Genomic DNA, 15438 nt, shown 5'->3' with positions numbered 1-15438 from the left:
ATACTTACATAATATGAAAATGGTATAATCATCACAGTGAACCAACCACACAGAAGGTGAATGGGCAGATGATTTGGCATCTCCTTCTCAGCACAATTTCTTTGTTACAGAAGAGACGTACACAGTGTGAGCACAAGCAGAGGAAGCATCTGCTAGGATATTGGAAAAGATGCCAGTTTCACAGGAATATTTTCCATGATCCTTGGTCCCTCAAATAAGCTTTACAAACCACAGGCGTACACATACCTGTAGTCAAGACATTAGGTTTCAAAATGGTTTTAAGATGGTAAAAAGTTCTAACTGGATCCTCTCCTTCTTCATTTGCCTAGTCACTAGTTCTTCCATTTTCACTTTTAACTGTCACTAAACTCATAATTGAAGGATATTCCATTGTCTTGTAACTGTACTATCAGTTGCTTCCCATACAGGTGCCGAGCCAAAGAATCCAAAAGATGTAATTATCCAAACTCTGAACAGGTCAGCTCCTGGTTTGGAAAAATCATATGTTTTCCAGTCTCACACATTAGGTAAAGGTTTCTGGAATTATCTATACTTCTGATTCATGAAAATCATTCTTCTTTGTCACAGACATTAAGTAAAGGGTTGATGATATTGTCACTGCTCTTTCTATGGGATTTGATGTCTTAACAAGAAAGAAAGAAAACAACAACAACGACAATGGTTGGTTGGTCACAAATGCCAGGAAAGCAAGAGTCTCCCAGGACCCAATGGGGCTGACATTAGCTAAGATATCCAACAAAGGGGAAGGAGAACCTTTACAGACCATATCCAGATGTTAGGCACAGCCCATGGTTGAGAGATGGGGTTACCCACTCATCTCAAAAATATTAACCCACAATTGCTCATGTCTAAAGAAAATATGGGAACAAAGAATAGAACAGGGAATGAAGGAAAGATCATTCAGAGACTACCCCACCTGGGGATCCATCCCATATGCAGCTGCCAAACCCAGTCACTGTTGCTGATGCCAAGAAGGACTTGCTGACAGGAGCCTGATATCGATGACTCCTGAGAGGCTCTGCCAGAGCCTTACTGATACAGATGAGGACTCCTGCAGCTAACCATCAGACTGAGCACAGGGACTCCAATGGAGGAGCTAGAGGAAGGAATGAAGGAGCTGAAGGGGTTTTCAACCCCATAGGAAGAAGAGCAATATCAACCAACCAGACCCTACTCCCAGAGCTCCCTTCCTGTATGACAAGAATTTCAAGTCAAGTCTAAACAACCAACCAAAGAATATACACAGAGTGACCCATAGCCCCAGCTGCATATGTAGCAGAGGATGGCCTTATCTGGCATCAGTGGGAGAGGAAGCACTTGATCCTGTGAAGACTCAATGCTCCAGCATAGGGAAATGCTAGGGCTGTGAGGTAGCAGTGGGTAGGTGAGTAGGGGAGCACCCTCAAGAAGTGGGTGGGGCGGGGAGATGGGATAGGGGGTTTGCAGAGGGGAAACCCAAAAAAAGAATAATATTTGAAATGTAAATAAATAGAATAACCAATTAAAAACATAAATAAAGTCAATAGACTTTTATTTTATCTCAACCTGTGGAACAACAGCTGCATTTAAAGTAAACTGAATTTTTATTCATTCATGAGATAGTGGAGGAAGCCTTACTCTGCTGCTCATTGCTTCTGTTACTCACTTAACTTCAATACTTTGAAGGAGGCTTGACAAAAATGGTCCATATTAAGATAAATTTATTTTCATTATTACTAATAATTTTTCATATACAGGATTGAAACTTTGTATGCTTGTCTAGTAATTTAAATTCCATTGCCCATTGACTTAAGATTTGTCTTGAAGCTATGTTTTTTCTAAAAACAGAGTAAATCCATTACAAAGCCACTGTTAGAGGCTTATCATAAATGCTCAGATCACTGGTGTAATTTATTGATTTATTCAGGAACATGCAGAGGTATCTTAATTAAATTTATCTTTATGTTTCATGTACCATTGAGTATAAGTTTGCCATAGCACAGTTGCCAATTCATGCACAGAAAGAAATGAGGTTGTTGTCAGTGATTAGAATTCACCAGAATTTTAAGTTAGTATATTTTACTTTGGTTTATTTAAAGCTCTCCTTTCAACTGAGGTGTTGTAGATTGATTTGTTCTCCTAATGGCACTTAAGATCACCATACATGATTTGTAGTATATAAAACACTAAGAATATATTCATTGCCATTTTCAATTTGTGTTCTGTTGCCCTCACAATGCTATCATGCTTTAAAAAAATAACTGTAATTAAATCAATTAAATAAACTTACACCAACCCCACAATTCAGAGGAAAATCAAATATTAAACATGGGCAGGAAAATATGACGAGAAGATCATAGGTCTTCTAAAACCCAGAAACAGTTAAAAGATAGCATACAACAAAAGAATATTCTGAAAAAATTCTTACTCACTGTGCAGGCAAAAGTTGATATAGCACATCATGGGATAACTTGTGATAATATCTCAGATACATGAGATAAAATGGGTAATAAATTGTCAAATATAAACCAGTAGCCAAGCATTTCACCCTAAGATTTTTATGTGATGTATGGTTGAGATGACTTAGCAAGCAAGAGAATGGCTATTCCAGAAGACTGGAATCCACTTCCCAACATCATGTGTCTCACAATCACTTGAAACCACATCTCCACTGCATGCGATGCCTTCTTCTGCCTCTTCAGGTAGCTGCATGAATGTGCTCATACACCCATGTCCCATAACACATATATCTGCAAATGCAAATAAAATATATCTTAAGAGTGGTATAGCTGGATCTGTCAGGTAGAAATTTGTAAGGATCTAACCTGACAAATTCCTGAGGAACCTCCAGATTGATTTCCAAATTGGTTGCTCCATTTTGCAATCCCACCAGCAATGAAGGATTGAGGTCAGGATTGGCGATTTCCCCAGAAGTTCTTTTATTCTTAAGAATTGTTTTTGCTATTCTGGCATTTTTTGTTTTTCCATATGAGTTTGAGAATTTGAGAATTGCTCTTTCCATGTCTTTCAAGAATTGTGATAGAATTTTGATGGAGATTTTTTTAAATCTGTAGATTACTTTTGGTAGGATGGCCATTTTCAAAAACGATGTTAATTCTGCCATTCTATGAGTTATATCACTCCATTTTCTGAGTTCTTCTTCAATTTCTTTCTTGAGAGACTTGAAGTGCTTGTCATACAGAAAGGAGGTCCAGTGAAAGGCCTAAATTGGGATCCAGCTCAAGGGGAAGATTCAAAACCTTACTGAAGCTATGGTGTAGGTCTACTTAAAGACAGGAGCCTACCATGGCTGCCCTCTGAGAGGCTAACAAGTAGCTGAAAGAGTCAGATGCAGATATTTACAACCAACCAATGGACAGAAGCCGGGAACCCCTGTGCTTGAATTAGGGAAAAGCTGGAAGAAATTGAGGAGGAAGGCAACCCTCTAGGAAGACCAACAGTCTCAACTAACCTGGACCCTCAAGATCTCTCAGACACCGAGTCTCCAACCAGGCAGCATACACTAACTGATATGAGACCCCTGGCACATTATACAGTAGAGGGCTGCCTGGTCTGGCCTCAGTGAAAGAAGAAACCCTTGAGATACTTGAGGCCACAGGGTGTAGGGAGAGGTCTGGTGGGGTTGGGGTGGGTTGGGGGTGTTAGGACATCCTCTTGGAGATGGGGGAGGAGGTATGGAATGAGGAACAGTCAGAGAGGGTAACAACTGCAGTGTTAAAGAAAGATTAAAGAATAATAAATTAAGTAAGTAAGTAAATAAATAAATAAAACAGCAAGTAAAAATATATCTTAAGAAAAATCCCACAAGATTACTGTATGATTAATCAAACAAGATAGAGCAGTATGTTCATTAACAGGTGTTCATTAGAGTGCAGAAATTGGGGGTAGAAGGACTTTTCACTGATGTTTAATTATCTAAGTCATAAATGTGGATGCATTTAAAATACAAGTATTTGAAGTCATCCTGGCCATTGCCAGTAAGAGGAAGACCAGATATTTAGTTAATATCCAAGAAGATTCTGATTGTCAAACAGAAAGATGTATGTATGGTCTCTGACCTTTGCCACGCTGCTTCTATAAAGGACAATGGAGAATCATGATTGGTAATATCTTAGAGGTTACCTCAGAAGTAGTCACTCTGGTGATTTGGATTCACCCAGGCTCAGCAAATACTAAGAAGTCTGTGAGTCAAGACACCATCTAGAAAGGACATTGGGAACAAAGAAACACCCAAGAAGTGCTCTTTACTTGTACATCATCATAGACAGCCAAGCACAGACTCCACAATTATAGGCCTGTCCTTGAATCATATAATCATGCAATTATGTGATACAGGAAACACTGCATTGACTCTTCCCAATGAGGAAACAAAATGTGTTAACCAATTTAAGTCAAACTTAAAAAGAAGTGATCATTGGAATCAATTCCACAAAATAAATCCAGAACAATAGAACAAAACAAATTCAATTTAAAAATATTTCTGTGGTTGACCAGCATGGGTGCACAGTCCCTCATTAAACTTCATTGAACATAGCTTCACTGGGATTTGATTTACCATTGCTTCTACGGCTGCCTTTAAAATGGGTAAATCTCATTCCTGTGTGTCCCAGCTTCATTCCGTGTAAATCGGGCAACAGTAGGAACCACCACAGAGATTAATTATAAGGATTAACCTGATTGAGCAACATTTTTACATAAATTATATTACTATATTATTTTTACACAAAAAGAAAAATAATACTGCAGACAAAAAGGATAATCAGAAACAAAGTTCAGGAAGGGCATTACTTGCTAAATAACTGTAAATTCCTGAAGAAAATATGTTTTCCCCATCACAAAATACCAGTTGTTATATTTATGGCAGAATATGTGCTCTCTAGGGTAAATATCACTGATCTGGAAATCCAGGTGTCTTATGATGAGGTCTTGCCACACATGTGCAGCTCCTGATTATTGCTGCCACACTACAGATTGTGATAATGCAGCTGGTCACAACTGAAATTAAAACCCACGCTTTTCAGTGCACCCCAGGAATTTGCCTTGCCCCTAACCTAATTTTCTATCATTTCCCTGACAGTACATGTAAATCACTTCACAGCACTTAATTTTGCTGATGGTTTTCCTTGTCGGAGAATAGCACGTAAGGCAGAGAAAATGCTTTATGCAACTGTTCTGATAAATGCCTCTCCATGTGAGATAACCTGATCACTTATTAAATGTATATCTACACAGTAAATAGTATGATTTGAGAGACAATTTCCTCATTAGGTAATGCCAATGAACTCGAAGTGTTCCAAACTCTGTAGCCTCCAACACTGAAGCTCTGATTTCTAGACTTTCATATTCACGGTAGACTGCACATTGAGATGAGATCCACTGCCCTCTCCTCAGAGAACTGATCTGATATGCCCAGCACAGGAGACTGGTCTGTCTCTTTCAGATTCACTCCAGGAAATGTTTGTTCTCACCCAGTGAAGAGTATATTTTGAGAAACACTCATAAGAGCTCATATATATTATATAACATAAAATTGTCTGGAAATTTTTGGATTTCATTTTGTTCTGTCTTGAAACTAACATATTTCTTTGATTTATTTTAAGAATATTCTTGTCACCCATCCTCCCATCTCATGAGAATATGTAGTTTCAGTATTATTATTAGGAGTATATTTCTTTTTAATATGAATAGGTGTTTTGACTGTATATATAACTGTGCATCATGTGCATGCCTGATTGCCTTGAGAACAGGAAAACATGTTAAGTACAATGAGACTCAAATTACAAAAGGTTATGATTTACTATGTAGGTGTTGGAAATTGAAGCAAGGTCCTCTGGAACAGCATCAAGCATATATTTAGTCATTGGGTTTTCATTCTAGCTCCTGCTGGTAGGCTATTAGAAAACTTTTATTCTTTATTTTTGTGATGTGATGTGATGTGTGTGTGTGTGTGTGTGTGCATGTGTGTGTGTGTGTGTGTGTGTTCATGATTCTATAAGTAGAATTGATTCTATAAGTAGCATTGGTATATCATTGATAGAATCATTCTCAGAATAACAGATTGAGGTTTGAGTATTTTCCATCTGGAAGAATGTGGACATATATTTATAATTTCTCAAGGTCTAGATTTCCCTAGGCATATAGCATACATAGTGTGAATATTGCTAAAACACAAGGATTAATTCACAGAATGTGAGTACTTGTAATGCTTCCAGAGGCTGGCTTTATCCTCAGTCATGCTGTTTGAGTCAGTAGCCTACAATTCTTGAAACTGAACAGCTGAAATAAAGATCTGTGCAGAACATTAAAAAGAAAAAATTCAATACATTTCTATGATGTTCCAAATTATAGTGTCAGGAAAAGAGCAATTTCTCCCATCTTTCTTGTGAATTTATTTGTCAAATTTGCTCGCATTTCTCTGTGAAAAAAGATAAAAAGCTAAACAGTCAATAATAATTGCTTCCTTCAACCATATCTGCCTTTTGCCAACATGTCACTTCAATTTTTCATAAGTCTTATTTTTTGTTTATTTTACTTGTAATTCAGAGATTTTTCTAGTCAATTCAAAGACCTAGTTAGTGCAAAGATCTGCAGGGAATAATCTTGAGCAAGAGAAAGAGGAACTTGTATAATTCTAAGGCAGAAAGGGCATTGATTATGAACTTTTCTTTATATTCAAACCTCTCTTTCCCACAGACACAACATTCAGATGCCATCTAGGGTAAGGTTCCTACCCCCTTATACACTTGCCTTCCTGTACCATTTAATAGCACGCAGACCGGATCTTGCCCCTGAAATGCTACTGAATAGCAAGAGTCTAGGGTTTAGACTTGTCACTGTGTTAGATTTCCTCACTGATGAGTTATTCCTTTGGGTCTGCCATGAGCTTGAGATGATATTGTTATACTACATGTTAATAATTTTACTTTAAAAATTAACTACATTGACAGAAGAATTGAGAGGTTCTAGACCTTAGCTAAATAATGTGACACTGCTTCGTTTTCCCTTGAGGATAACACTTAAATTAGTTTTCCTATGTGGGACTGGTTGTTATGACAAAGAACTGGCCCCAGAACTGTATTCCAAATAGTTTTTTCACAGATAAAGAAATGTCGGGTTGGGGATTTAGCTCAGTGGTAGAGCGCTTGCCTAGCAAGCGCAAGGCCCTGGGTTCGGTCCCCATCTCCGAAAAAAAGAAAAAAGAAAAAGAAGAAATGTCTTCATAGTTTAAGACAGATTTGAACTTCAATACAACTTTCCCACTAATTCTGACTTGCTTGTGCACAAGTTTATGAGAAAGTTTTTATTAAAGACTTCTTTCTGAAATACCAGAACACTTTGGTAGAATAAGTCTTGCCAAAACCTATTAATCATGTAATAATGATGGTGGTATGTTGAGTTGTGCATGTCTCTGAGTTGGAAATTATTATTTGCATATATTACCATAAGGGCATTGCTATCACATTTCCATGGACCAGAGAAAGCTGGCAAAAAGATATTAACTCCCATCCTAAATCCTTTTGATTCTAAGTCTCAGATTTTGTAATTTTAGAATTTACTTCCACTTAATAGGGCAAACATCATGGTTCCTATTATCATCAACTCCCATTATTCACTTAATGAATGAGCTATGGATGGGTAAGTGCTTCTAGATCTTAGGAGGATACAGTAAGTAAGAGTGGGGGCAATAGGAATTCTTAACCTCATCTTGGATGGAGGAAGGACAGACCCCATTGAAGACATAAAGAAAATCTGCATTAATGTAACTGACATTTTACTCAATTGGACTATAGTGGCCTGGTGTAGCATTGCATCAAGCCTATGAATTTCTTAGCAAGAGATGTACAACAGAAAAAGCCAAGGTGGGAGACCGAGTGTTCATAATATTCAGTTATTTGATTAGCAACAATGATGAGAATGTAGAGCCCACTGTTTTCTTTCTAGGAGCTCTCTTGTGTGCATTCTCCCTATCAGATCGTGTATTTGACATCTCTATGAAAATCCTCCCCTATTTCCTCCCCTTGAACAGAATATTAACATAGATTAGATTATAATTTTGTCATTTGGGCTGTCTTGGTCTAGAATTTTGAAGTCAATTTGCTAAATGTATTTAATTTCAGTTTTTATAACTTGCTAATTGCATGTTATTGTATTTCATGTGACTACTTGTTACTGATCTGAGGTGTCCTAAACAACATGCCAGATTTGTAACCTAAGCCAATCTATCTTAACATTTACTGAGGGACACGGTATACCCACGTGCTTCACTCTGAAATACACTAACATGTTATTTTTTATATTATTGCAATAGATTTAGCACATGAGGAGCACTTGTGAAGATATCTAGGATGCACATTTGTATTAAGTTGTTTCAATAAATAGATGTAAATGGCATAAAATATATCCCTTCACATTAGGGCATAAGGACCAACAGACCCTACTATAGGCATGCTTTTCTTTCAGTCAATTATGTGCAGCAATGAACAAGTCACTAACAACTCTCCTTTGGGATCTGTAGATGATCTGGGATATGTTTGGGCCAACTCTTATTTTTCAATTAAAGGAACACAGAAAGAGGAATAGGCTATTCTCTTTGCTGGAATTTCCTTTGCTTATAACCTACTGTTTATCCGGATTGCATACCGTGGGAAACATCTATTTACTAATACTTTATATTTCACTATAAACATAATTCTTCTAATACATTGCAAGAAGCAGTTTTCATGTTTCCTGATAATAAAATATTCGTCACTTTGCAGATTGATATGACAGAGAAGAGCCCATAGGAAGTTCTGGGTTTGTTTTACTTTTCCTCTGTGGCCTTAGAGAACTCTCACTTAATCTAAGCCTCAGTTTTCTCTGTTGTAAAATATAGAACTTTGAACTAGAATTCACAGCTTGCCTCCAAAGGAGACACTTTTTTTAAAAAAAGTAATCGTTCCATTCGTTTACATCTCAAATGATATTCCACTTCTCTGTTACCCCCTTCACTAGTCCTCGATCCCATGATATCCCACTACCTGGTTACCCCTCCACCAACATCCCATCCAACATCCCCCCTCCCACCTCTCCTTTACCTACATGAAAGTGCTCCCCAACCCACCCATACTCTCCCACCCCATCACTCCCATATCCCCCTACACTGGGGCATCAAGCATTCCCAGGACCAAGGGTTTCCCCTCCCATTGTTGTCAGGCAAGGTCATCCTCTGCTACATATGTATCTGGAAACATGGATCCCTCCAGGTACACTCCTTGGTCGGTTGTTTAGACTCTGGGAGAACTGGGTGGTCAGGCCAGCCTATGTTATTCTTCCAATGGGGTTGCAATCCTCTCCTCCTCCAGTCCTTCTGCCTGCTCCCCCACCAAGTTGGCTGAGCTCAGTCAGATGCTTGGCTCCAAGCATCCACATCTACATTGATCAGTTGCTACCCAGACTTCCTCAGGAACTGCCATATTAGGTTCCTGTCAGCAAGTGCCTCTTGACCACAACAGCGTTGGGTTTGGTGTATGAAAAAATGATAGATCCCCAGTTTGGGCAATTTCTGCTTGGCCAGTCTTTCAGGCTCTGTTCCATATTCGTCCCTGTTCTTCTTTTGGACAGGAACAATTCTGGGTTAAAAACTTTGAAATGGGTAGGTGTCCGCGTCCCTCAACTGGGTGCCATGCCTGTCTGCTGGAGGTAATCTCTACAGGTTCTATCTTGCCCTTCTCTGCTCATTTCAGCAAAAGTCATCCCTGTTGGGTCCTGGGAGCCTCATGTTTCCCTAGTGTCTGGGACCCTCCCGTGGCTATCCCCAGTTACTCATCCCTCCTGCTACATATTTTTGTTCGATTTCCTGACCCTTTGTACATCTCTCACATCTCCTCCAGTTCCTGATACTGCCACCCTTATTTCCTCACCTCCTTTCTCCCTATCTGGTCTCCCTTTCCCTCCACCCCTCACAAACGTTCTGTACCCCGCTCAATGCAGGACTGAAGCATCCACATCCTGGACTTCCTTCCTGTAATGCTCCATATGTTCTGTGAGTTGTATTATGGGCATTGTGAGCTATTGGGCAAATATTCACTTATTAGTGAGTATATAACATGTGTGTTCGTCTGTGTCTGGGTTACCTCACTCAGGACGATATTTTTTAGTTCTATCCTTTAGCCTGCGAATTTCATGAAGTCATTGTTTTTAATCTCTGCATAGTACTCCATTGTGTATATGTACCACAATTTCTGTATTCATCCTTCTGTTGAGGGACATCTGAGTTATTTTCAGCTTCTGGCTATTGTAAACAAGGCTACTATGAAGATAGTGGAGCATTTGTCATAGGGAAAATTTTATCTACAACTCTCAAGAAAATGGGATTTTAAACACTGCTTCTGAAAATAGGTACTTAAGGTTGGGACTGCAGCCTCAGGAACAAATACATTCCCTTACTAATGCTCCTATTACATATACTTCTTTTATCCATTTATGATACTATTCTTAAATTGTGTATGCATCAGATTCAGTGTGTGAAAAAGGAAGGTGAAGAAACTCATAGTACCTATCACCATTTCACCATAGTTCACCAAAGAGAGACTCCTTCCTACATCAAATATATTTTCTTAAAAGTGTTTTTGTGTATTCCTGATTCTATTGTCCTCTAAAATTTTGGTCCACACAATAGCTTCATCCTGAGGTTGCAATAATGAACAGAAGATATGGGAGTTATGAACATTCACAGTGTATAGCATCATCTGGAAACAGTTTTCCATTGAAGCATGTGGTACAGAGGCTGATGCAGCATAGGGTTGATTCCTACTGGGAGGACAGTAACCAACCATGTGCTCAAAGTTGTTCCCGATGGAAAACCATCAGAACCAGGCGGACTTTCACTTCTTTATCCCCTGCTATGTCTTGCTCCTTCTCAAGCCATTTAGGTATTTGCATTCTAAAGCCATCAGGAACATGGACACAACACGAAAGAGCAAGGTTCAGCAGCTTAAGCACAAGCCTCCTCCAGCTTGCCATGGTTTCTGTTCAGGAAGTACATCAAAAAAAGTCCTTCCACCATTCTTTCAGTCCCTAACTGTCTCCTTGCTGCAGTGTAGATATTATCTTTGAATAGGACTTTACTTAATACTGCAGAATGAAACCTTTTGAAAATTACAACCATTCCTTTCTAAACGTACTCAATTTTTTCATGCCTTACTGTTCTTTGACCATATGCATTCGTGCACAAGTTAAATACATCTTTGTATTAGCTACATTTCAAATCAATACCTTTACTATATTTTTGAAATTTGGTGTGCTTCCTAAACAATAGAAACAATAGGACAAGAAATTAAGATCTAAAACAAAAACAAAATCAAAACAAGACTCCATGGGGCTCATTAGGAAAACAGAAGAAAATGCTTGTCAAAAGGTGAACATTTAGGTTTCTTTTGGAAATAATGAAGTAACTCTAAGGCAGGATTGTTGGTGTTGTTCATGCACATGGAATTATGGGATGGCTATGGAATCTCTTGTTGTAGCTTTAAGGGAGAGGACAAACAGAGCAGACATTTTCCAATCCTTCCTATTTAAAATGCGGAATTAAGAGAATTGCAACCCCTGTAGTACAAACACGACTATAAAACAGTCTTCAACCACAGCATCTGTTTCAAAGCAGGCATTCTTTCACTTCAGAACACAGGTGAGCACCAATCTTCTTACAGAAAAAGTAAGCAGTTCTGACGAGCTCTCAAAGAGACACATGACAAAGTGAATGGAGTTGCACAGCATGAGTTTTTTTTCCCCATCTTTATTAAATTGGCTATTTCTTATTTACATTTCAAATGTTATTCCCTTTCCCAGTTTCCAGGCCAACATTCCCTTAACTCCTCTAACTCCCCTTCTATTTGGGTGTTCCCCTTCCCATCCTCCCCCCCATTACTGCCCTCCCCCAACAATCCCATTCACTGGGGGTCCAGCATTGACAGGACCAAGGGCTTCTTCCCCTTCCACTGGTGCCAATACTAGGCTATTCATTGCTACCTATGCAGCTGAAGCCCAGGATCAGTTCATGTATAGTCTTTGGGTAGTGGCTTAGTCCCTGGAAGCTCTGGTTGGTTTTCATTGTTGTTCATAAGGGGTCTCGAGCCCCTTCAGCTCTTTCAGTCCTTTCTTTGATTCCTTCAATGGGGGTCCCGTTCTCAGTTTAGTGGTTTGCTGCTGGTATTCGCCTCTGTATTTGCCGTATTCCGGATGTGTCTCTCAGGAGAGATATATCCAGTTCCTGTCAGCCTGCACGTCTTTGCTTCATCCACCTTATCTAGTTTGGTGGCTATATTTATGGGCCACATGTGGGGCAGGCTCTGAATGGGTGTTCCTTCTGCGTCTGTTCTAAACTTTGCTTCCCTATCCCCTCCAAAGGGTATTTTTGTTCCCCTTTTTAAGAAGGAGTGAAGCATCCGCATTTTGGTCATCCTTCTTGAGTTTCATGTGTTCTGTGCATCTTGGGTAATTTGAGCATTTGGACTAAGATCTTCTTATCAATGAGTGCATACCATGTGTGTTTTTCTGTGATTGGGTTACCTCACTCAGGATATTTTCCAGTTCCATCCATTTGCCTATGAACTTCATAAAGTCATTGTGTTTGATAGCTGAATACCATTCCATTGTGTATATGTACCATATTTTCTGTATCCATTCCTCTGTTGAAGGGCATCTAGGTTCTTTCCAGCTTCTGGCTCTTATAAATGAGGCTGCTATGAACATAGTGAAGCATGTGTCTTTGTTGTATGTTGGGGAATCTTTTGGGTATATGCCCAGGAGAGGTATAGTTGAGTTCTCAGGTAGTGCAGTGTCCAATTTTCTGAGGAACCTCCAGACTGATTTCCAGAATGGTTGTACCAGTCTGCAACCCCACCAACAATGGAGTAGTGTTCCTCTTTCTCCAGATCCTCGCCAGCATGTGCTGTCATGGTAGTTTTTGATTTTAGCCATTCTGACTGGTGTGAAGTGGAATCTCAGCATTGTTTTGATTTGCATTTCCCTTATGACTAAAGATGTTGAACATTTCTTTAGGTGTTTCTCAATCATTCGATATTGCTCAGCTGTGAATTCTTTGTTTAGCTCTGAACCCCATTTTTAGTAGGGCTATTTGTCTTCCTGCAGTCTAACATTATGAGTTCTTTGTATATTTTGGATATAAGCCCTCTATCAGTTGTAGGATTGGTAAAGATCTTTTCCCAATCTGTTTGTTGCCGTTTTGTTCTAACAACAGTTTCCTTTGCCTTATAGAAGCTTTGCAGTTTTATGAGATCCCATTTGTCGATTCTTGATCTTAGCACATTGGTGTTTTGTTCAGTAAATTTTCTCCAGTGCCCATGTGTTCAAGATTCTTCCTCACTTTTTTCTATTAATTTGAGTGTATCTGGTTTGATGTGGAGGTCCTTGATCCACTTGGACTTAAGCTTTGTACAGGGTGATAAGAATGGTTCAATCTACAATCCTCTACATGCTGACCTCCAGTTGAACAGCACCATTTGATGAAAATGCTATCTGTTTTCCATTGGATGGTTTTGGCTCCTTTGTCAAAAATCAAGTGACCATAGGGGTGTGGGTTCATTTCTGGGTCTTCAATTCTTTTCCACTGGTCTATCTGTCTGTCTCTGTACCAATATCATACAGTTTTTAATCACTATTGCTCTGTAATACTGCTTGAGTTCAAGGATAGTGTTTCCCCCAGAAGTCCTTTAATTTTCAGAATAGTTTTATCTATCCTGGGTTTTTGTTATTACAGATGAATTTGCAAATTGTTCTGTCTAACTCTCTGAAGAATTGTTTTATCTCAACATTTTTCACACTTTATAAGGAACTTTAAAGTCAACAACACCTTCACCAAACCTGGGTATATGGCAGCTCACAGAGATTAAACTACCAAACCAGAGCCTACATTGGACTGCCCTAGGTCCTCTGCACATTTTATAGTAGTGTAGCTAGGTCTTTTTGAGGGATTCTTAACAGTGGGAGCAGGGACTGTAGGGCTGTCTCTGATTCTGTTGCCTGCTTTTGGCAAACTTTCTTCTTGCTGTGTTTGCCTCATTCAGCCTTGATAGGAGTGGAGGTACCTAATCTTTACTGCAACTTGAAAGGCCATGACTGGTTGATATTCATGGGAGGCCTGACATTTTCTGAAAAGAAACAGAGGAGGAAGAGTGGAACTTTAATAAGAAGGGGCTGAGGAGGCAGGAGAAATTGTGGATAAAAATTTAAAAAATAAATATAGTATGATGCTTATGTATGGAGAAAAAAAGTAAATGGATTCTGGGAACTCCAGAGATTTTTACATTTTGTGCCAGTATAGGTTGAGTTTTCTCTGTTCCAACATTTACTATTTAATGAATATGTTGACTGGCATCTACTTGAGTACAAAATTTAGACATGTCCTATCTTCAAAAGAACCCCTACGTAATTATTAAAGGAGAAGGTAAGAGCAAATGACAAGAATCCAGACACACCACACAGTACCACAATATTCAAAATAGTTCATTATTTAGAAAATGCCTATTAATACTTGAAGGCAATGTGAATTTCTTTAAAAACCATGAAAAGATTACAAACTAAAATGACAAGCAAATCTTTAAAGAAATAAAACTCAAATTTGATTTTAGTCTGGTAAAGTCACTTGGAAAGGTGAGGGAGGAAGGGACATGGTGAGGTGCTGTCTTCCTTTTACTCGGAAGGGAAGCTCTTGGAATCCTGAAACTTCTCCAGGGGTTAGGGGAACCATAGAAAGAGTCTTCTTTCTTCAGGGGTTCTGAGCCTTAATTACTCAGTTAGAATCTTGCTTAAGGGGAAGTGCCTCCTTGACCAGCACAACCAGCTTGGTATTTCAGGGGCAGCAGCAGCAGAAGGGGTAGCAGATCATTTCCTGTGTTGAATTTCATGTCACCACCGACTGGAGTACTCCTTCACTGGTCCTTGCTCTTTTGCTTCCTCTGGTCAGCAGGGTCCAGAGCTCACAGGGCAGTTGTGGCCCCTTGGGGAAGAAGAAAGGAACCTGTGTGCCTTCCTACTGAAGACAGAAAAGAAAGGTGTGGCAAGGCCTATTTGTTGAGTAATTGAGCAGGTGTGCTTTGCTGTGTAAGACAAATTGCTGGGAAGGACTCCAGCCTCTTTAGGGTTCAGAGTGAGCGTCTCTCACCAGGTTGCACTGCTTTTGCAGAGATGTTGCTTGAAGGGTAAGTTTAAAATCCTTGTCAGGTAAGATGTGTATTGGCTTGCCTGCTGAGGGTAGAGTAGAGCAGCAGTCAATGCAGACCAGAAAACAGACCAGATGAGATTAGGAGAGCTCTCAGTTCTGGTGCCTCGGTGTCTTCCTGTCATGTGGTTTCTGTGTCTTGCAGTTGTTCAAGAGTGTGCAGCTGGCTGCTGGTGTTCATAATACCTTCAAAAATCATA

The sequence above is a fragment of the Rattus norvegicus genome, chromosome 1 (assembly GCF_036323735.1).
Source record: "Rattus norvegicus strain BN/NHsdMcwi chromosome 1, GRCr8, whole genome shotgun sequence".
Taxonomy (NCBI): domain Eukaryota; kingdom Metazoa; phylum Chordata; class Mammalia; order Rodentia; family Muridae; genus Rattus; species Rattus norvegicus.
This window is presented reverse-complemented; position numbering follows the sequence as displayed.